We start from the raw sequence: 24,474 nt of genomic DNA, 5'->3' as shown, positions 1-24,474 counted from the left end.
TGTTTTGTCCCAATGTTATAATGTTGCAATACTATAATGAGGGGAGAAATTGCATCATAATGCAATCAACATTACACTTTTAAAAAATTAGCAGATTGCTCATGGGACAACCTGAGGGGAGGTGGAAGGGGGGTGAACACATGACACTGATGACACAAAAGGACAGTGGGAAACAAAATTTGAAATCAGGAATTCCTCACTGGAAAACTGTGAGTTCAGATCTAAAGGGGGGGAAAATCACAGGAAAAATAGATTCGGAAGACACAGGGTAATGGGGCACTAAAACTGGATCCACTCTTGGGGCAGCAAAAAGTCATGTGGAAAGTTTTACAAACTTTGATTATTTAAGAACGCTGATCCACAGGTTTGCTCTTGTGCGGAAATGGTCTCTGACAGATTCATGTCAGTGATCCCAGTCGACTGAAAAATAGATTAATATGCCCTTTTTTGTCTTTGTGTATACTGTATTGTGAATGGTTTGGGTTGCCTAGTGTTGTCACCGATACTGTCGATTTGTCTGTCTCTGCAATATATGCACAATTTATAGGTATAATATAATATATAATGTCGAACTACTGCACAAAACAACACTGAGAAATGCAAACATTTTATAGGAAAAATTGGCAGGTGGATTCAGTTCAAACAAGAAAAGTAAAATCAAAATGGAGATATTAGAATGGAACTGGCAACCTTGCAAAACTTGATAGTATCCTTAAGTTCGAACAGACTTGTTGGCTGTGAACATCTCTAGCTAGGGAATGGCGAGCTCATCAGATACTCCAGCCTCCTTCTGGATTACATGATACCATGTTCTCCCTTGGAAAACAGCCAGTCCTCGAAACTCAAAGACATGCCTTTCTGCTCTCAGAATCGTGGCGCCCATCGCAAGCAAATGATGATATAAGACGTATGAATGACTTGTGCATCTTCTTTAACCACTTCTGGGTGCTTACCCATCTACCCTTCTCTTCATTGCTTTCTTGTAATGTGCCAAGCATCCCTCTAATGGCCTGGCTTGTTTGGCTGATTGCTTCCTGGATCTCACCCATCATTCCTAGGCAAAGGTCCAGGGCAGACTGCAGGATCTAAATAGGGTTGTCGGGTGTGGATATTTCTGGCAGAGGAATAGAAAAGTCATCAGATCAGGTTACTCATGTTCAAAACCACTCCTGAAAATTACACCTTCTATTGATTTCTTCATTTATCAGATTTATCAGACTACTTTTTATCAGACTACTTTTCAAAAACTCTTTCAAAGCAGGGTATTTTAAATTCAATATAGACAGTGTAGTATTTGTTTTAAAATGTTGATAAAATATAAAATACAGCCGGGGCAAGGGGGATGACAAGTGAAATGCAAAAATGAACAATCCAGAAGCAATTGTGGAATTAAATAATCGGGCCAACCCTCATAGGAAATTTGAAAAAAGGAAATGTCTGCACTGATTTTGCAGTCTCAGAAGAGAGACATGAGAAGAGAGTCCAAGCTCCATGGCAAGAAAGGAGAAGGCCCTGCATTTAATAGTTGCCAGTATGGGCTCAGCCTAAGCAGAATGCTGAAGCATGGCCCTCTGTGGCTGACTGTGAATTCAGGAGAGCTATATATCAGAACCCCTGACCTGGATGGCCAAGGATAGCTTGATATTGTCAGATCTCAGAAGCTAAGCAGGGTCAGCCCTGGTTAGTAGTTCGGATGAGAGAACACCAAGGAATCCCAGGGTCGCTATGCAGAGGAAGGCCATGGGAAATCAGAGCAGGCACTTTCATAGGGTTGGATCCAGCATATTTCCATGGTCCCTGGCATAGTTTTGGGTGGCCAAAGGGAACCCTTCCTTTCTTTGTCACCAAAAGGCTGATGGGATCATACCTAGTCCTGCCACTGGCCCATACAGTCCTACCAGCCCTAACCCATAGTGTCCAACCATGTTGTAGCTTTCAGTTGGACTGGATCACCTGTAAGAAGGCGATCCAGTCCAGCTCAACGCTCCAACATTCCTGGTAGATGGTTATCTATTCTAGACGATGCTTGAAAACCTCCAGTGAGGTGGAACCTACCATTCCACTAAACAATTGGTTCTATAGTTGAACCACTGTCACAACTAGAAAGTTCAAGCTTGAGTTCATCTGAAATTATCCTCCTGTAACAGACCCATTAGATAGAATCTTGCCATCAGGAGCAGCAGAGAATTACCCCCCCTCCATATAATGGGTCCTCGATAGCTTGAGCAGCAGGATCATGTCCCCCCATCTTTGTCTTCTCCAGCCTAAACATATTTATTTATTCAATGTATAGTCTGCCCTCCCCTACAGGCAGGGCTCAGGGTAGTGAACAGCATTTCAGTAAATTACAATCAGAATCAATAAACAGTTACAATTATCCAGGGGTCATTTTGTAGAAAAAGAGGTGCAGGAGCTCATTAGCTCAACTCATTAGCATAACTTATTTGCATATGCCACACCCCCTGACATCACCAGAAGTGTGTCAGAAGGCAACACCCACCGCTCAGGCTCCACTGGGCTGTTTAGAATTTTGTTCTCCGTTACCATGTATATATCTGCCAGCCGAGGACATGCATCTGAGGAAGAGGTCAATGTGTTAGTCTTTACATTCCATAGGCCTGCTATTGATTTTTTTTTGGTTAACCATACTTAATTTTACACTTGCCACATTGTTAGTGTTCCCTGCCACTTAATAGATAAAATGGATTAGAAGAGCATCTCTTGAATGGCCCTCTCTTCTCTATCCATCTCTTTGTTGGCTAATATTTGAAAGCTTAAAGACAGATAGACAGACAGTTAGATAGTTAAAGGCACCAAAGTCTTTTGGATGGAGGAAACAATGAAATAAATTATAAGAGGGTATGATCTGATTGGACACACGAGTCTTCTTTCCTCCACTACCATTTCTCTATGCCATGCCATTGGTTGGTGATGTTCCCCAACCCCGCTGTGCCAACACTGCCCCCGCAAAAAACCCTATTTACCTGTGGTAGGAGGCGAGTTGCAGGATGTTGTAGGGAGAGAGACATAAGCAGGCCGTGAGGTTGCCCTTCCAAAGGGCCCCGATGCCTTCGGCCTGGCATAGGCTGCGCCCTGTCTGCCAGATCCCCTGTCAGGAGTGGCGAGTACCCACTTGGGCCAGGATGGTGAGCACCTCCAGCGCTGTCACGCTGAGGCTCACCACCCGTGCCACTCCGGCACAGCTGAACCAATGCAGCGCAGTGAGCCAGCTGTCACGTTTCCAGGTTGCTATGCCACCTCACTGGCAGCTGCAGCATGCCAGCCATGGCCCAGGTGACTACCATGGAAGGAGCGCAGCGCTGCCTACCAGCTGCAGCCCAACCCCTGCATGCACGCGCCCTGTCTGCCAGATCCCCTGTCAGGATTGGTGAGTACCCACTTGGGCCAGGACGGTGAGCACCTCCAGAGCTGTCAAGCTGAGGCTCACCACCCCTGCCACTCCGGCACAGCTGAACCACTGCAGTGCAGGGGGCCAGCTGTCATGTTTCCAGGTTGCTATGCCACCTCGCTGGCAGCTGCAGCATGCCAGCCATGGGCCGGGTGACTACCATGGAAGGAGCACAGCGCTGCCTACCAGCTGCAGCCCAGCCCCTGCATGCAACACACTCCACCAGGCCATGGGAGGCAGCGCTTCCTTGCTTGGAGACGGGAAGGGGAAGGACCTGCACACGCAGACAGGCTGGAGCAGAGTGGGGCAGCTGGGTAGTGCAGCTGACAGTAAAGCCTGGCAAAGGAGTTCCTTTGGGAGCTTGTCCAAATAGCAGAACAGCTGACAAGGAGTGCTTCATAAAAGCTTGACCTAGAGCTGAGGCAGGCCAAGGCTGTAAGAAAACGGAAAGTGGTGGGTGAACGGCTCTGCAGCCCGCCCTCAAGGCAGGTGGTGGGAGTTTAGGGGCACTGGGGTACACATCACACCTCCTTGCTCTGCCCCAGTCGCAGACACCAGCTGCCTCCCACTGCCCTAGTCTCTGTCCTCCTTGCCCCTGGCGGTTCCCTTCTTCCCCTCACAATGGCTCCGAAGACCGAAGTGTGCCATTTTCAGACAAGTCTTTTAGCCCCGCAGGTGCCCTGATCTAAAAGGAGCGGGAAAGGGCTGCTGGAGCCTTTGGGTGCTTCCAGAAGAGCGCCTGGAGGAGGCAGCAAAGTGCCGCTCCGACTGACTCACTGCCTCCAGGCTCTCACTGCAATATAAAACCCTGCAAATGCTTTTCACCCTCGGCGAGGCTGGTTCTCCTTCCCCACAGGCCTCGACTTGTTTGGCTGAGCTCCGCAAGGTTTTCTGAGAGCTGCTGGGTGCAGGGGGCGGGGCTTGCTGCATGTGCCCACCCCCTGAGCTCCTTACTGCAGGAGCGTCGCTCCGGTGAACTCCGGCAAGAAATGAGGCCTGCAATTATCAAAAATCCAGTAGCTATTTAAAGATGGCACTTAAAGACCAATTCCTATCCTTACCCCAAAAGGGAGGGCAAAAGGAGGGCAGAAAAAGGGGAGAGGCCAGGCATGATGGAAACCGTTGCTGTCCTCAACCATAGGCCTTCCCAAAAATCAGCAAATACCGTGCTACATACAATTTTTAAAATATATTTTTGTTTTATATTTTTACAATTTATTCACCATATATTATTTATCATATAAGCCTTAATACATCGAAAGAATCATATATGAAAACATCTAAGTATCGTCTCTTAATATATCACAAAATATAAGAAAAGCACGTCCTTTTCACTTTGGAGGAAGCTTTGAGCTCACTAAGAGAGACTTTTTGCAGTGTTCATTGAAAAAATTTGGATAAATATTTCGGTATTTGGCAACTTTGTGCTTGGAAATATCTGTTGAACTTCCTGAGGAAGACACTGAAACAGGAGGATATCTGGACTTCTGTTGGAGGAAGACTGAGCACTTATTCAAAATAGACTTAAAGGAGTCCTCCCTCTTAAAACTTTTGTATAATTAAGGAGTACTGATATTAATAAAGGGGTTGTGCAATATCTTTTGTGATATATTAAGAGATGATACTTAGATGTTTTGATATATGATTCTTTCTACGTATTAAGCCTTATATGATAAATAATATATAGTGAATAAATTGTAAAAATATAACACAAAAATATATAAAAATTATTTGAGATATTTGCTGATTTTTGGTATTTCCTACTTACCTTGGGTCCTATTTTGGTTTTGTGACTTGCTCAACCATAGGCCTGGCAGAACATCTCTGTCTTACAGCCCTGCGGAACTGTGCCGAGTCCCACAGGGCACAGATGTCATTTGGCAGAGAGTTCCAGCACCAAGGCTGAAAAGGCCCTGGCTCTGGTTGAGGACAGCCAGATATCTTTTGGGCCAGGGATCACCAGAAGGTTCTTCTCTCCAGAGTGTAATGCTTTTCTGGGGGTATACTAGGAGAGGCGGTCGCGTAGATAAGTAGTAAGCACTATGTTGTTGCCAGAAATTTGGCAAATGCTGACATTAAGTGCTAAGTCTTGATTTGCAGAGAGGGAGATGGAATTTACCAGCAGCTAAAATGTTTTAAAGTAAAGTAGGCTTCCGTGTTATAAGAAAACAATCATTTTAATACATCACAAATAGTTACAAATACACATATGTAATGACCCAGCTACACACAATGCACACGATATACTGGAGTCCTTCAGAAATGTACTTTGTTCTGGATTTCATCTTAAGGGCTGACATGGAGTAGTGATTGGACTAGGACCTGGGACAAACTGTTTTAAATCCCCCTTCTGCCATGGAATCTCAGCAGGTGACCTTGGGCCTGTAACAATCTCTCAGCCTAACCTACCTCAAAAGGTGTTTGTTGTGAAGACAGAGTGGAGGAGGAAGAACAATAAGTTATTTTGGGTCCTGATTATGGAGAAAAGTTTGATATAAATAAAGAATAAAAGTCATTTTAAAATCTCCTCCCCCTCTCATTGTTTGTGTGATTTACCAGGTTACCAGAGCCTCCAGTAAATCTTCAAATGTCATAGCCATTTTGTGTTGTTTTATTAAAGGCCATTTCCATGTCATGGGTGTAAATGGCAAAAAAGAGAGCGAGAGAGAGATTTATCTTAAAAGGTGTCTTTCTTTCCCCATCAGGCCTTAGGCAACATCAAGACTTACCATTAAATGTTGATATTCACCAAGTTTCCAATATGTATACATCAAAACAAAAAGAACACCACAAAACAAAGGTATTTGGATATCTGAAAGTCCTGGAAAGCAAAGGCTGTGCCTGTAATATGGAATGAAGCAATATGAAAAAGAAGATAACGGAATTTTCCTAGAGAAAGGAAAGAATCTTTGGTCTCGACTTCTTTTTCTTCCACTGCACTAAGGTCCCAGTAGATGTTAATGCAAGGTTTGATTCAAGGGACAAGAGAAACAAGGTCAGTGTGCTTTGCTAACAAAATCCTCAACATTTTCTCTCAGGTATGCTAGTCCCTAAATGAATGCAAGGATCATTTTTGTTTCGAATACCATTGCGTTTCTTCTATAACCACAGTGGTGCAAGGCACGTTCTTGAACTTTCCTTGACTCCGTGGAAGTATTTTCAACTCCAGGGAATAGGTTAGAAATTCAAGATTTTGATACAATCTGATTCTTTGAAACCCAAGGCATGGCCGTTCTGCCAAGCTGCCCCTCCCTTCCTCTTGACTCATTAAAACAGCAGACGCTCTGCCAAGTGAAGGATTTCTGCCATTCGACATCTGCCCAGAATTTTCACTTGTGTCAATGCTGCAAGTAAAACAAATTCAGCTGCAAAGTTTGGAATGATGTTTAGACCAAAAGCTCAACAGGAACAGCAAATAATACCCAGTTATGAGACTGATGGTTTTGATCCTGTGTTACAATTATAAGTAGATGGCTATTTAGGGTAGTTTTGGAGATTCTGTGCAAGGGACAGTAAAGAGATGTGTGAGGGTGTAAACAAAAAAACCAGAGGTCTAAGAGGACACCTTACATTGTCTGCCCAGCAGTCTATTCAGCCACCAGATCTCCAAGACCTTAGGCAGAGGTTCTTCACAGCCTTCCTATCCGAGGCCCTTTGAAGCATGTGCTCATCCACTGAGGTAATCTCTCCTTTTGACATTCAGCATAAGGATGCTACTGCAAATGAAAGCCCTGTCAGATTTTTCTCCACTCTTTATAAACATAGGCGGATTTACAATGTCATCAACACATTGCACACTTCTCTTCACCACTGCCATAGGTAAGGAAATGATAGAGGTAAATCTGCTGAACTATTATGGAGGAACTAAAGAAATCAGTTCTGCTGGGGGAAATGGCTGCTTTGGAGGATGAACTCTATGGCATTCTACCCCACTGAGGCCTCTCCCCTCCCCAAACCCCCCCCTCCCCAGGCTCCCCCCCCAAAACTCCATGAATTTCCCAACCCAGAGTTGGCAACCCTCGCAGCTGGATTCAACCCACCCACCCCCACCGCACAGTCTGGGACAGTTGCTCTGGTCATTCCATGGTCAAGACCACTCCCGACCATTTGCACCATCAGCATTGTGGATGGTTTGGTCATGAGCTACTCTTGATTCCTTTTTCTCTTCTGTAGAAAAATGGCCAACATGGTGATTGAGACAATCGACCACACACAGAGATGTGACAGTTCTCGGACAACCGTCTGCATTGACCGATGGTCAATGAAAACTGACCCTTCATGCCCTTATTACAGCTGCTAAAAGACTTATATTACAGCAATGGAAAGATAACCCACCTCTGGTAAATCAATGGATTGAGGACCTTAGAACTCTATCAATATTTGAACACACAGCATATAGACAACAATTGATGGAGTTATTTTTAGATACTTGGAAATCCTCTGTAGAAACCTATGTGTACATCTGCCACTGCTGTTATTACATTTTTGTCTCTTTGTATACCTTTTCTTGTTTTTCTTCTTCTCTTTTTTATTTATTTATTTATTTATTTATTTAACTTTCAATTTCTAGACCGCTCACCCCCGAAAGGCTCTGAGCGGTTTACAGAGTACAATTTAATGATCCTAGCTAGGGCCATACAGTACTGGGGAGGGGAATGCCTATCAGGCACCCTACCAGCTAGTTGTTAATCCAGCGGCTCTTCTTCCTCCGACTCTGCGCGGTGGCTCAGCTCGGCCCAGCTCTTGCAGCGGCTCCTCCTGGGTGGTTCCATTGCCCACAACTCTGTGACGATCCCTGCACCGGCCTCCATCCTAATTGGCTCCGGCCGAGCTTGCGTCGTCACGTCGCCGCGCCTTTCGGACCAGTCCCCACTCGCCTGCTCAATGTTTTTGCTGCTGTCTTCTGCCATCTTTCCACCATCCTCCGCTGGATTGGGTTGTCCCATTGTCGCCAACACCACCGCTCCTTCTCGCCGCTGCTCCTCCGAAGGCGGGTGCCCCCCTGCACCTAAGGCAGGTACCCATTTATCTACTTGCAAGCTTTCGAACCGCTGGGTGGACGGGAGCTAGGACTTGGGCTGGGAGCTCACCCTGGCCGTGGTGGGACTCGAACAGCCTTATGGCTTTTCATTGATAGATTTAACTTTGCAGGCTCTTTACTGCCTGCGCCACCGCTCCCTGCCTTTAACTCTATTTAGTTGCTGGATTTTGAGTTTTTTCCTTTGTTGTTTTTTTCTGGATTTCCTTTTGAAAGAAAAAACTGGAAAAAAGTTCTGGGAGAACCAGGATTGGAATAAACTGGAAGACCCAGCTTCAAATCTCGATCTTTATGATTTACTATTGAGGTAGCAATAGCTTTACAAATGAACTGTGTTCTATCTTAACTGAAAGATCCACTAATTAAAACTTGCCTCCAATCTTGAACTAATTCATCTACCAATTAAATCTTGAGGTCCAAATTAACGTAATGCTTCTGGGGGGGGGGATGGAAATTCTACTCTCTGTGTTAAGCCAGTATTAACCTCACAGAGATTTATATAATGCTGTTATTTATTTAGTACAGTACTTGTTTAACCTACTCACTTTTCATAGCTTTTCCCCATCCTGCACTTTATCCTCACAACAATCCTATGAAGTAGGTCTGAGAACGAATGACTGGCTCAAGGTCACCATTTGAGTTTCATGGAGAGGAATGTGTGACCCTGGGTCTCCTAGCCAGATACACTAACCGCTACCCTGCATGGTTTCAAATTTGTCATGTATTTGAGGAACTTCTCCTGTGTAAATGAGGGCACACAGAAGTTTAATGAACATATTTTGCAGTGAATGGGGTAAGAATGCAATGCCTGATCTCTAGACAAAGAGAGAGATTTGAACTTCCATGATAGAATCAACCTTTCAGCATTTTAAGTGAACTGTAATGCCAACAAAAACCTTGAGATCAGAGGCGCATAAAGATTAATAATATATATTCAGGTGTTTTTATTCTGCTTTTGTCCCTGATAGAGAATCAACATGGCTTACAACATTGCTCTCCAATCATTTTGTCCTCAGAATTACAAACCTGTGAGGTAAGTTAGGTTAAGAGTGTGTGACTGGCCCAAAGTCACTCAGAGAGCTTCCATGGCAGAGTGGGGATTCAAACCCAGGTTGTCCAGATCCTAGTCTGAAACTATAACTACTACACCACACTGGGCCTGTAAAATAAATAATATTTATTCAAGCATAAGTGTGTGAGAGTCAGAGCTTATTTCTGCATTTTGTCCAGAAAGTATCTGATGGAGCTTTTGGTTCTATCAATTCATTCATGTCCTTTCCCTCTTGTCGGCATTACATAACATATTCAGGGGCACTGATCACGTAGTGCACCATCCAAACACAACTGACTTATGGCGACACCATGAAGTTCCACTCCACATCAGTTGGTCTGTAGCAGTAGAAAAGAGCAAGAGTCCAGTAGCACCTTAAAGACTAACAAAATTTGTGACAGGGTATGAGCTTTCATGAGTCACAAAGTGAGCAGTAATTCACAAAAGCTCATACCCTGCCACAAATTTTGTTAGTCTTTAAGAGCAGACTAATCTGGGCTATTACAGCAGTCTCACCAGAAATCGCACATACGATTGCCTCCTTTCCATTAATGTAGTGTTTTGCTAGTATACATTTGCACTTGTGTTCATTGGTAAGACACATCAAAAAATAATTTTGATCAATCATATCACTCACCATCAAGATTCCTTTCTTACCGGGTTTTTATCAGAGTGCGCCTTCTACATATTAGCAGCATACAGGAACTGAAAATTCGGGCAAACTCTGCCTGCACCAATTCTGGGACTGATTTCAGAAATTCTTCTAGTGAAACAGGAGCTGAGGAGGGACAGAACACTGTACAGAGTGAACTTCCAGAACAATAAAGGAATGGAACAAGGGGAAATCTGCATATCCTTAGTTTGTCTTTTATTAAGCACACACACAAGCGTTGCCATATTTTTTTGTTGTTCAGTCGCACAGTCGAGTCCGACTCTTCACGACCCCGTGGACAAGACTGTTATTATTATTATTTGACTTGCCCATACAACACAATCATTATTAAGAGCATTTCTGAGAATTACTCAGATCAGCCAGAGTCATTTGGTTGCCATTAACAAGTAACTTGCTATCTAATAAACGTCACAATGAGTTTCATTTAATTAAAATCATAAATATTATTCGGTAATGCAGATTGGCATTTATATCTTCATTTACGTGGCGTGAGATTTATGGCTGGGGCTTTATTTGATGGAGGCCACAAATAATGGCTATTAAACTGCCAGACGATGGACACGGGATCACATTAATGAAATTAGACAAGGCAAGGGACTGATCTATAGAGCCCTCCTGCTCAAAAGGAAAGCCAAGTCCTGTCCAAAACCAGATGTTTTCTTTGGCTGCCGTTCCACTGTGCTGTGCTTTGACTGGGCAGTTTAAGTCAAGCTATACTAAGGGCAACAGAGACAATGTCTTCCAAGAGGCATCACAAGCAGGTTACAGCTTTACCCTTTCCCCCCCACCCCTTATCTCAAAGGCATTTGGGCTCATCTATTTCATACATCGAGAAATATGTCACTGCATGAAATAGTGTCTACATAACAACTAAGACTTTAAAAAAGGAAGACGGCAACAGCTATGGGTGGAAGACAGAACACATTTTTCTCACTGTCCATTAAGCCCTACCCTGAATAGCCTAGGCTAGTCTGATCTCAGCAGATCTCTGAAGATAAGCAGGGTCAGCCCTGGCTAGTATTTGGATGGGAGATCACCAAGGAATACTGGTGTCATGACACAGATGCAGGCAATGGCAAACCACCTCTGAATATATCTTGCCTTGAAAATTCTACCAGGTCACCATAAATCAGCTTTGACTTGACAGCAGCAGCAACAACAACAACAACAACAATTAAAACAAACCTAGCAAATGCAAAAGACTAAAACAAAATCTTGTTTCAGATAGCAGTCACCAGATTGCTCCAAGCCAAACAGAACAAGAAAAGTGGGCAAAGCTCTGTCTGTTATTTCACCCCTTACCTCTGCCAAAGTGAGTTCTTGTCTTGGTGTAGTCCGTCCCAACTTGAAATGAGCTATGGAGTAGCTGACTGCTCTTCCAAAGGATTCAGTCTAATACTGCTGTTTCCAGCCAGTTTGTGTTGTTGTGAAAACTCAGTTCTGTTCTCTCTGGCTCTGTAGCTGAGCACAAAATGACATGTGGAAGGACATGGATGAGATATTAATTCAAACTTGCCTTGTGGGCAAATTATCTCACTGGATGCTGTTGTGAAGCTGAGATAAACACTCTGAAAACAGAAGAGCATCTCCCACTCTTGAAGTATATTTACTGCTTTGGATTAGGGATGAAATGATCCCTAGTTACCTTATTTTCATATTTTTGTCAGCCATTTCTCTTGTCCGCTTTCCACTATTGATTTTGCAGATTTGATTATATTGTGTATACAGGTTTATATGCAATTAAATTCATATGGTATTTATACATAATGCACACTCATACACACATGATAAATGATAGATGATAGATAATCTGTATGATGCCTGATACTGATTTACTTCTGCACATTCCAGATGAAACATGTAAGTTATATAGTGGAAATCTGATGTAAGTGGGCAGAAAACTGTATATAAATTAAAAAATCATTAGATCAATTCATACCAACAAGAAGCAAAATCAAAAGAGGACCTGGGAACCAGAACAGCCGAGATGAGAAATTCAAAGTCACGGATGAGATATGTAAAAAGGAGAGCCAGTTTGGTGTAGTGGTTAAGTGCACAGACTCTCATCTGGGAGAACCAGGTTTGATTCCTCACTCCTCCACTTGCAGCTGCTGGATGACCTTGGGCAAGCCATAGTTCTGTCAGAGGTGTTCTCTCGAGGACAGTTCTGGAAAGAGCTTTCTCAGCCCCACCTACCTTGTAGGGTTCTGTTGTGGGGAGGGGAAGGAAAAGGAGTTTGTAAGCTGCTCTAAAACTCCAAGTGAAGGGTGGGGTATAAATCCAATCTCTTCTTCTTCTGGGATGGGTTGTTGAGAGGGAAAAGAAAGATCAGGACAACCCCTTTTGTCAGATGATATGTTGTCAGTGGATATCATAAACGGGCAATAGCTGGTTTATGTCTGCATTTTGTAAGGAGAGAAAGACTTTCATTGCTGGTGCATTTCCACTATCTTTGTGTAGGCCATAGTTGCTAACAGTTTTGAAAGCAAGACTGAGAAACAGAGCTTCATCCCATGCTGGACTGCTGTGTAGTGGGGAAGGGCAGGCATTAAAAGAAGAGAAGAAGATATTGGATTTATACCCCGCCCTTCAGTACCTGAAGGATTCTCAGAGCAGTTTACAATCTCTTTTCCCTTCCCCTTCCCACAACAGACACCCTGTGAAGTAGGTGGAGCTGAGAGAGCTTTTCAAAGACTGTTCTTGAGAGAACAGCTCTGAAACAACTTGTAACTAATCCAAGGTCACAAGCTGCATGTGAAGGAGTGGGGAATCAAACCCGGTTCTCCCAGGTTAGAGTTCGCACTCCTAACCACTACACCAAACTGGCTGTCTCTCAGTGGCTGACTCCAGAGCAGTGTGTGAGAGCAGGGGTCGTTTCGTAGAAAAGGAGCTAGGGGAACTAACTCATTAGCATATGCCACACCCCCTGACATCACCGGAAGTGTGTCATAAGGCCACACACCCTGCCCCCAACGAGGGGCCCGGCGATGGACCTGCAAGGCCGGCGGGAGTGCAAGGAAGCTTCGCGAAGGCCCTCCCTGGCCCCAGGCAGGCAGGGGTGGGGGAGAGTCAGGGAGGAAGTAACTTACCCTCCCTCTTCTCCTGCCTCCACCTGGCTGAATGAGGGCCGGAAGCGGGCAGCCGGAAGCAGGGGCGGGGCTTCGTCATGTGCCCCGCCCCCCGTACATCACCCGGGGCAACTGCGATCCCCCACGATCCCCCCCGAAATGACCTCTGTGTGAGAGTGCCTTCAGATATTCCAGTGAAATAGCAGAAATGAATCTTGTATTCAAAAAGGGAATTTGCACAAGTTCCCCTGATGAGACTGGGGGGAGGTGGTTTCAAGGTGCTGTCATCATTTAAGAAGTAACCCCACAAAAGCCAGGCTCTGACTGTTGACTAGTCTAAAGTCTCCACCCAAAGAATGGGGATGGTCAGGGGTCTTGTTGTAGAAAAAGAGCTGCCGGAGCTCATTAGCATAACTCATTAGCATAACTTATTTGCATATGCCACGCCTCCTGACATCACCGGAAGTGACAGAAGGCCACACCCCCTGACATCACCGGAAGTGTGTCAGAAGGCCCGGCTACTTACCCTCCTGCTTCATCCTCATTCCCAAACGGAATGAGGATCGAAGCAGAGGGCGGGGTAAAGAAGGGGGCGGGGCTTCACCACGTGACCGCCCCGCCCCCTAGAGGTTCTCTTCCGGAGCTCCGTACCTGAGAGCTCCCCCCCGACTAGAGCCCTGGGGATGGTAGATCTCCTGGCTTCCTTTCCATTGTTTACCCCAAATTTCCTTTATTAACCAAGTTTCTACTGACAGGTACCAATGAATACTCACTTTGCTGAGGAAGCTCTCTGGGTGACTTTGGACTAGTCACTGGGACATTCTACATTTGTTTTTTCTCTCACAGTTTTACCGCAGCCACATTGGAAGGGAAATATCCCGCTACACTGCATGGCACCCCCACTCTCCTCATGCATCAATTTACTTCGGAACGTCTGCATTGTTTTATGGCCATTCAGGGCTGACTCCACAGCCATCATGGCATTGCCCCGTGTTATCTGGATGTGGTTTTGTGCTGGATCTTTTGCTCTCTCCACTGCCAATTTGCAGTGAACAATAAAGAGACTACTTGATGCGGCTTCACCGATCTCCGTCCGTCCGTTCTTCCCACCCCCATTTCTGTTCTGTTTTCTTTCCCTCCTTCTCCAAAGACAAGAGAATGTGTCCTCCCATTCAGGCAAACTTTAAAACAGCCAGAGAGAGCATAAGAAGGAATCAGTAACTGTAAATGACTAGGGGATTCCCTGACCCCAAAAGTGTCTTTGTGGGCTTGGATTCTCCCTTCCTTCCCTTTTTTGTTTTAACTCAGGGATGAATTTATCATTAAACTTTGATCACTGGTGAAAAAAAATTACTGCACTGCGAGGTGTGTTTGTGTGCGTTCTTAGGGTATCAGAATGACTTCCTCCTTTCCTTTTCTCTTAAAGGTACAGTGTCTCCCCCCCCACACACACACACATTAGTAATATAATAATAACACTGACCTACTTTACAGGGCTGTGGTAAAATTACTGGGCTAACACATGGGAAGTGCTTTGAACACTCTAAATAATCATATAGATCTGAAACATTAACATATCAGGTTCAAGATTACATACAGGTCAAGTAACAGTGGCTGCAGCACAAGCCAGGCCAGAAATAGAGACAGAACCAAGAGGAAAGAAATATCCATGCTGAAGTCTTGTCTTAATAGCAAGAAGGCAGGGTAGCAAGTAGGCAGATGTCTCAAGCAAGCGTGGCCAGGCTGGCAATAGCAGGCAGCACTGATGGGCAACTTCTGAGGCCCAAGAATTTCAAGAGGGCCCACCACTGGCTGGTGACTTCATATTAGGGTTGCCAAGTCAGAAACTTACCGGAGAGTTTTCCCTTGAATGACTGTGGCCCTGCCCCCAGCGTGCCCAGCGTACCCGCATCACTTCCGGGTGATGTGCACATGGGGGTGGAGTTCCCCCTGGGGCCCGATCCACCAGCGGTGGGGAACGGGCCTCTGGGGCGGGGTTTTCCCCGCCCCCTGGGGGACTTGGCAAGCCTACTTCCTATAACAAAGTAGCAGCAGCTACCTTCTTGCCCCATGTGGCAGGATCAAACCCCTGGGGGCTACAGAGGCCCCTCCAAGCAGTGATAGCAGCTAAGAAGAATAAAAGCAGTAACTGCCATTCCCTTACCTTTCTGCCATTCCCTGCCTTTCTCTGGATTGTTGAGGGGTGTCTACTGCTTATCCTAGTACCCTATTGGGTGAATGAGCCATGATGATATCAAACACTAAGAACCAAACCCCTTCCACTTTATTTCTCTGCCTGGAGATGAAGGAGTAGAGAAGGAAAAGATTCTGGTGGCATCTTGCCCTGGAGTTCCCAAAACTTGGAGTTGACCTAATAATTGGTATCATACAGTGGGTCAATGTTATCTTCTTTTTCAGAGGGCAGTCTTCTTTTTTGAGGCCTGTCCTCTGAAATGTCCAGTTCTGGTTCTGTCCTGTAAGACTGATTGAAGGGACTGTGAAGACTAGATTCCTGAGCAACCACAGGGGCCCCAGAGTGACCTGCAGTTGGAAGAAGGGATGCTAAAGGTAGCCAGGATGTCTGAGGTAAATTATAGATAAGTCATAATGTTAGCTTGATTGCTCTAAATTGTTATCAATATTGGGGAATTATGAATTATTATTAATAAGCAATCGGCAAAGGGAGCTTTCACCTTTGTATACAGAGGCTGCCACTTATCCAGAGCACTAGTAACAGACAAGCAAGCTGATATTAGTTTAAATCAAAGTCTTTTACTGTATTTTATGCACATTCAGACATTACACAATCACACACACAATTATACAGGGCTAGGAAACTTAGAGAGATTGGTATAGCTCAATTGCATTAGCAGGAGATTTGTTGTTTGGGCAATACTTTTACCTGATCCTGAAGAGATGAAGTCTTCCAAATGGAAAAATAAGGAAATACTAGAAAAATGGGGATTATGCTAGGAAAAGGGAGCGTGCAGACCGAACCAGCAGAAAGCACATGGGACTCTAGCTGCACAGACCAAGAGTCTTAAGGCAAGGGTGGGTGGCAAGCTAGCCACAAGTTTCAAGAAGCAGAGAGTATAGAGTTCATTGGGCGGGAAGAGAGAGAGAGAGCATCTCTGTGTGTCATCTTTCATTAGGCGACCTTAGGAGGTGGGCGATGCAGGTCCCCTCCCTTGGGATGACATGGGGGGGAGGTCTTGCTGGACCCCTCCCAGAAGAAAACCCTTCTGTGGTCCGTTCCAAAAAGTCACATATGCAGTGGAGTAAGGGGGTCTAGATTGGGTAATTTGGATGTTAATTAAGTTGGTAACAGAGACACCTGAATGGCACGTTGAGCCATCGTCTATCACTGATTAGCCTCTTTGTCTTGAAACTGCCGGAATGAGTTTCCCCAGGTGGGTAGCTGAGCCAATCCTTTTGTTAAGGGTTTGTGGAAGATGTTCCTTTGTGTAGGCTTTGCAGCAACGAAGATGTTGTGGGAGGGAAACATGTCAGCTTTCTGGAACAGTCACTTGGCGTTGTGACTCCACGGCTTAACCAGCAATGGCAAGCTGGCTGCTTGTGTAGTGCTTGTGGTGTGTATAGGAAAAGTCTCTGGAACAGAGCAACCTCTTAGAAACCATGGGCACATCATCTCAGGCATCTGCTGGTGTGTGTGCCTGGCATCTCACTCCGGTTACCTGGCATCATAGTCCTTTTACACCCTGGTACACATTTCATAGTTCATAAGAGAGCAAAAAGCTCCTTGCTGGCTAACAATAAGATGGGAGAATGGAGACCTTGAAAACAGGGTCATAGCCACGATTTTGTAATTTGGGGGGACCTTTAAATAAGTCTGGGGGCCCTTAAGAACTCACTTTTGCAGCGTTCGCAGTCTGCTTGCCTACAAGGGGAAACAAGCTGCGCTTGGGGAAAGGGTGGTGGTAGGGAGTCCTCCAGGTGGCCCAGAGAGTTGGGAGTCGGCCTGGGGGCTGCATGGAAGTCAGGGGGGCAGGCCCCGAAATGCCCCACTGTAGCTATGGGCCTGCTTGAAAATCTTCCCGTTGAGCACACCTGGATACTAGGCAGAGCTAGTGCTACAGTGGGCTGTATTTCTATTTCAGTTCTAGTAATTATGGATATATTTGCATCTCTGGGCATAAATTAGCATATGCAAATTTCCCCCTTTTTTTCAGGTCATCTTTAAATGGCCACCAGAAAACTACACCACATGGGAGACATGGAAATTGTTCCTAGCAGGGATATTCTTCTGTAACTTCTGACCGGTTGGTGGGTCACAGCCATAACATTAACAAATGGGGTTCAGGAGAAGAAAAGGACGGCCTTTGATATAAACTGAATCGCCTGTACAAGTTACACCACTTCCGTCACTGACCATGCAATATTTATTATCAGGCAACATTCTTTTCTCTGTCCGTTAGCTCAACATGAATAATAGATCTGTCATGTTTAACCGTCTGTGAGTGGCATAGAGTACATTTCTGAATTTCTGACAGCTGGTGTGGTACAGTGGAGTGAGTGCCGGACTGGGAAGAGGGAGACCAAAATTCAAATCTCTTCTCAAACTGTGAAGTGCAAGGGGAGACTCTGGGCCACTTAATATTGTTAATTAATAGGATTGCCAACCAGTGGCTAGCAACTGGAGGGAATCAGGGGGGACATGAGAGGCTTCATAAGCACAATGGTGTTACATCATTTCCAGGGAAAACCCGGAAATGATGTCACACCAGTACAGCAACCTGACATCACTTTCAGGTTTTTCCCAGAAGTGACCTGACACCATCGGTACAACAGCAATTAAAAAATTTACCTACACCATCCCCTGTGGCCAATGGAGCAGCAATGGGCACAAGGGTTACCAATGGGAGGTCTCCCACCATAGCAGCAATTGTCATTGCCAGTTCTATCATGCTATGTCAGTCTGAGCCAGGCTAGCACCCTTGATTCTGGTCCTCTTATCTCTAGGGCCACCAAGGCTTGTATGTAAGGGTCTATCTCATGCCTTGAATCTTGCCTCCAGGGTCCTATACTACTAGTCTTCTAGAACCACTGAGATTTCACAAGCCTGTCTAGCCATCCTGGCTTCCTGGCCCTTCAGCCCCTAATTAGTAATTAGGGAAGGAGGGACTGCCCACTGTCAGCAGAAAAATGTTTGCAAGGGCAAATGCCCATTTTGGAACACCTTAGTAGGGGAAGCCAGTGGGGAAAGGGTGATTTGTAGTAGACAAATAACAAAGAAGGAAAGTGTTAAACACTCCTACTATAGTGTCCTTTCATTCAGTAGAGGGCCATTCTATGCAAATATGCATAACAGGCAATCTTGCTCATACTCACCCAAACAAAAACATTTCTATCTCCTACTGAGCAGGTGTCTAGAAATGTGTCGTATATATTTTCAAAATAAATAAATCCAGCATATTCTTACTCCTACTCAGGGCATCATACTTCATTCTCTCTTCCCCTAACTACCCTTTGCGAGAAAGTAGGTGGAGGGTATGGGACTGGTCCAAGGCCAACCAGCAAGCTTCATAGACGTGTGGGCATTAGAACTCAAATTCCCCAGATTCTAGTATGACAATCTAGCAAGTGCACCATGCTAGCTCTCTGCCCCAACCCTGAATAGCACTGATATGGGACGTACTGACTCAAACTGGCCACAAGCCACCAGACCGATTCCCACTTGTCAGTCTAACTTCTGACAGTTCTGTCTGAAGGCCAAGGATACTGTTGCTATACTATTTGGGCCCTAGAAGGGGGGGGGAAGTGTCTTTGAATAAACCAAATACACCAGAGTCAGCTACATACGATGACTTAATGAGGTCCGGGAATTGCTGGTGGTTCAGTTTACTTGCCTTTAAATAAACATGGCCTACTGAGAATGCTACGGGCCCCCCAGAGCACCACCGGGGAACCTTCTCCTCGCTGCCATCCCTCCTCAACGAGTTTCAAGCCTACAAGAACTTGTTTGCCCCACGCTTGCAGCTACCGATCTGCCTTAAATTAGCAACCGTGTGGGCCCCGTGCAAAGCTTTATCAGAGACCAGCTGTGGAAGGAGCTGTCACCTTCTTGTCAGGGGAAGTTTTCTGTCCAAAGAGCTTTCGTCATTCCTCGTTCCTCAAGTCGCCAAGTGTCAGTCGAAGAGACAGCTGAAGTCACTTGCAATGAATGGTCTCCAATCAGAGCTCGCTGCCCCTGTCACAGAAAGCCTCACCCCGCAGCTAAAACTGTCACTGATCATGTTTAGATATGTACACTGAGGTATCAGATTAGAAGTGAGTATTCACGAGATGGGAGTTTAAAAGAGGCCAAGTTGCAAGTAAAAAATCTTAATAGGGGAGAGCTGAGGGCTTGAAGGGTTATCCTCCTCTCCTCCCCGACACAAATCCAATTTATTATTTCATCAAAAGCCCAAATAAAATATATCTATCTATATAATGTCCCTTTTAATAAGAAAATTTAAAAGTATATTTCTGCAAACAGGTTTCCAAACTTTAAATGTTCTGAAAAAATGGATCTTCTGGAAGTCTATTATGGTGGGTTCCACATAAATGTTACTTCATTAAAACAGAAAAATAACCCCGAAGGGTATAAAATGAACCTCAATGTTAAGTAACTCAAAATGGCAGACATATGTGCAATAGCTTTTTTTTAAAAAATGAAAAAAAAAGTTTAAACTTCGTGTATTTTTTAAATGAGGGAATAAGATAAAATTAGCAAAGGCATCTTCTCTTCACCTTAAATGCTAATGTGGGGCACAATTCAACACAATCGTTTCTTGCCCGACGGCCATATTTTTAAAGTGGGGTTAATATAGGGCTCTTGGGCTAAGAACTGAAATGATGGATTGTTTGCAGGGGAGGAGTGCGTTCTATCATTATTCTTTTTTAAAAAATCAAGGACAAGTTTGAGCTGCAGATCCTTGGACCACCTCTACCTTGTCAAGAAACTAGTTCAGCCATAGAGTACAGAAATGCCAAATAAATCATAATGAAAACCAGAAACACCTCTCCCTATATTGAGTTTGATCCAACCTACTTTTCTGCTGGTAAAAAAGGAACTACCAAAAAAGGCTATTTTTACTACCAAAAAAGTCTATTGCTGTGGGTCATGTGACCTACATGGACCAATGCTATGCCAGCTGGGGGCTGTAGTAAGGAAGGGAACTAGGCAAGATTGAGTGAAAAATCTGGCTGGGTTAATCCCTTTATCAGCAAGAACAAGCATTGATATACCCAGGGGGTTTCTTTCTCATTGACTATTCTTCATTTCTTTGGGTAGCATTGGTAGAAAATGTGGATTTCTTTGGTATGCAGTTTGGTAAAATTGGATGCAGATCTAGGGTTGATCCAGAAGGATCTGAGGGGCAGAGACACACAATGTCATTTATGGCTGGAAAAAAGAAGTAATGTCACTGCATCGCATGGTGTTCTAGGAGTCCTCTCAATCTCCGTGGTAAAAAACATAGAGATCAGGGAGGCTTCTAGAGAGTTTTTAGAGATTCCCATTTTTTAGCCACTTGCTTTGTTTTTCATGCAGTGCCATTCCCCTCCACTTTTCCTCCACTGTCCTACTGAGCATCAGCAGGGGGGTGAGGAGTATAGGTAGGGAATCACTCACTGGAAGTGGTGTCTAAATTCAGATCCCCATTTCCTGCAGCAGTGTTCCCTCTAAGCCGTGGAGTCTTGTGAGCAAAAATTCTACTTGTGAGCTACTGGAATTAAAGTTGTGAGTGAGCAATTTGGCTACTGCCTAAATTAGTTTGCTCTGGAGCCATCCTTCCTGAACTGAGACAAAAATGTGTGAGCTGGAGGATAAAAAACTGTGAGCTAGCTCACACTAACTCAGTTTAGAGGGAACACTGCTTCCAACTCTTATCAATGAGGGCTTTGGTAGGAGGACAGGAAGCAAATAAGCACACTCTACTGGGGCTGCAGCCATCTCCAGCTTGCAGCCATCTCCCAGTTTTCAACTACCATCACTTATACCATGGTGAGAGAGGGAAAAAAGAAGCCAAAGGCCCCTCCATTATGCCTGCATGCCACTCAGCTGAGAATCTCCCTCCAAAGGTCATTTGACTTCCAATTGTAACTTAAATTCAATTTTGATTTCCATGAGCTATTTTGGGAAGACAATTTTAGTCTCAGAAACAGGATACCAAAATAATATTGAAGCAAACAAAGGAATTAATAGATGAATAGATAAACAGGTGATTGAACTGGTGCTTTGCATGTATGAGATTCCAGATTCAGTCCCTGCTTAATCTCCAGCTAAAAAGAGGGGTGATTTTGGATTCATTCTTGCTGTTTGGCACCCCAAATCCCTGTTTTGATTTTTCTTCCCCCTTATGTGAATTGAACTTATTATTCATTTCTGTGCCACTTTCTATTTCCTAGCACCAAATGTTTCTCATAAGATGTGTGTGTTGTTCAGTATCATTTGTTCATCATTAAATCAGCATTATACTTTATAGGTACATTAAATGTATAAATGCCAAATGCTGATCCAGACAACACATGTACACAATTCAAACTAATCTTTAACTAAAAACAAAATGAAAAGTGAAGAACTAAACCAGCAGCCAAAAATATAAATACGGATAATTTAAAAATACCAAAATAGGGAAGATTTGTTCATCCCTCACAAAGAGACCTCCAGAAAAATCCTCCTTTTGCAATTCTGGAAAGTAGCTGCAGTTCTCAGCCAGATGCATTCATTTCAGTGCCTTATGCTGTCACGCCTTCGAGCACCCTGGTAAATGAGCGAAAGCAGTTTAGACAGCTTGGGCCATCTGATATTGGGTGGCCAACTGGATTTAATCCATGATGAAATTGGCCCCAGTTTTAATCTAGGTGCGGTAGAAATTGTGCCAGAAGTTTCAGTTGCAAGGCAATGAAACATTTGAACTTTGGGAGATACACAGATATTTCTTTATACTATGAAGCCAACAGCTTAGTAAATTCTTCATGCTTCATAAACATTTTACAGAAATAGTCACTCCATCTTTTGGGAAATCATTTAGCGAGCCTTTTCCTTCTTCTTCGTGGGGATGAGCGGATGTCCCTAGTTCCATTCCTTTACTGCTTCACAATTTCACTGCGTGCTTCATTTCACTCCTCTCTGATTCCAGTTTACCTAGCAGAGTTTCTGAAATTCTGAGTTTGCCATGGCAAAGAAGGGCGCTACAGAAATACTTTAAAAACTAAGCCTCCTTCTTTAATCGGAGAAGGCACTATTTGCTGTATTGTTCCGTGTCTCCAGTTCAGTTGTACCTTTCCCCCCCTCATCTGTGTTTCCAATGTGCGTGTGTTTATTCATAGCTGATCCCCCCTCCCTTAGAAGACCTCCAGTTCCCCCATCAAACTATTCCTGAAGCTCCCCTGCCTTGAAGGAGTAGCATCAGATATGACGAAAGGGAAGCTTATACCCCAAAAGTCTTGTTAGTCTCTTAAGATGCTACTGGACTGGACTCTAGCTGTTCTACTGGATACCAACACAGCTACCCTCTGAAACTATCGACTACTTCCTTTTGCTTTATTCCTTATCATGGGTTGGATCTGACTGGTTTTTCTGCTGGTGGAAAAGGAAGAAGGGTTGCCTTTAAGAACCATTGAAGCTGGTGGGCACAAATTTTACAATGTTTATTCACTGTGATTGATTCAACTGGCCAAGTCCCTGACAAATGGCAAGAAGCTATTGTAGTTTTAATATATAGTACAAGTAAATTTATTGTATTAAGCTATTGGCCATTACAAAATACAAAAGACATAGCAATAATAAAAATTACTACCATATATAAGAAGGGATCACAGCACTCCCTGGCCAATGAGCCCGTTGTCCATACCAGGAAAGCTGTACGCCGCCCACCTGCAACTAAAGCTCCAGACTTGGTCCTACAATTTATCAGTTACAGGCCCTGAACAAATTGATTTCAAAAAAGGGTTCATTGACATTACATCAGAATGTGTGCTCTCCTTTCTGCTCCCCACAAAAAACAACTGAGCATGCTCTTTGTGAACTGCCACAAACTGCCTTAAAATTCATGGGAGTTCATGGCAGCTCTTCAGTTCAGGAACATCACTTTGCAAACCACAAACTGGCCAAAATTCATCATGAACTTTTGTTCATGAGCCAGTTCATACCTATCCTTAAACATGAGAATAAACTGTCATTTCAGACAGAACCATTTTAGAACCGGTTTCCTACTGGAATATATTTGTAATTTCACACACAAACACTTCTGTCCCATTTATGAAACGAAGCTGAAGCATTTTACCTGTCAACCGCTTCCAAGTAGTCTTCAGTTTCCTCTCCCAGTCCCGAGTATCCAGCTCCCAAATAGCATCAAACCTAGGATGATTTCCAGAGGGTTCTCATCCAAGCAGACTACAGATAAGATGTGAGAAGTTTGGGTTGTGCAGTAGAATATATGTCTGGTGTCTCTAGCTCGCGGTGTCTCTAACTTGCCAAGGCTACTCTCTTGGCTAGGGTTTTTAATGGGGTGTGAGATGCAGACGTTAATATAGGGAGAGGAAGGTTATGTAGGATTTTACTGTAGTTTGGATTTGTTTAAATTCGAATTTGTTAAGCCACCCTGAGTTATGGGAAAGGGAAGGTATAAATAGTTTAGTTAATAAATAAGAATGGAATTGGACTAATGGCCTAAATGAGTTTACTGATTGGAGAAAGACTTCAGGTTCTTTATCCGCACAGAGGAGGCTGTTTGGCTTTGATGGTGATAAGTTTTAATCTATGAATCATCAGGTCAAATGCAAATATTTGTTGCCATGGCCTAGAGCAAATCTCGAGTCACTCCGCAGCAAACATTACAGGCGGCGGGAGGGGGGGGACACTAATTGCTCACTTCGGAGTGTATAGACAAACCTATGTATTGAAAGTCTCCGTTCAGTGCTGGTTTTCATTTTATACGAGCCAACATATTCCCCCCTCCCCTCCACTCTGGCACAAACTGTTTCAGTATCAGAACTGCAGCTGACACCTAAACAACAGAGCTGACAAACATAGCAGGGCTGACAGGACAGAACAATTCTAACAATATCACAGTGATCATAGTAAGAAGACAGCACAGCATAAATATTTTACTCTTATACAGGCCAGGATGCTATTTTCTTTGCTGAGGGCAGGGAGCTAGGAAAGAAAACATGATGAGAAGGTAGGAAAACAGAGAGAGAGAGAGAGAGAGAGAGAGAGAGAGAGAGAGC

General features: G+C 44.3%; 1 protein-coding gene and 1 long non-coding RNA gene across 2 annotated transcripts in view; one reads left to right on the top strand and one right to left on the bottom strand.

The window, feature by feature from the left end:
• LOC107111864 (dynein light chain roadblock-type 2) overlaps positions 1-24,474 on the top strand; it is a 139,537-nt gene that overhangs the window by 8,152 nt on the left and 106,911 nt on the right. The gene's annotated exons all lie outside the window — the stretch shown is intronic.
• On the bottom strand, positions 881-11,603 carry LOC107111865. The gene is made up of 3 exons (XR_001482572.1): positions 11,474-11,603; positions 10,156-10,276; positions 881-1,114 (listed from the first exon to the last, which is right to left on the bottom strand). It is a non-coding gene; the product is annotated as an uncharacterized LOC107111865 (long non-coding RNA).

The sequence above is a fragment of the Gekko japonicus genome, unplaced genomic scaffold, assembly GCF_001447785.1.
Source record: "Gekko japonicus isolate JY-2015 unplaced genomic scaffold, Gekko_japonicus_V1.1 scaffold1583, whole genome shotgun sequence".
Classification (NCBI taxonomy): domain Eukaryota; kingdom Metazoa; phylum Chordata; class Lepidosauria; order Squamata; family Gekkonidae; genus Gekko; species Gekko japonicus.
This window is presented reverse-complemented; position numbering and strand designations above follow the sequence as displayed.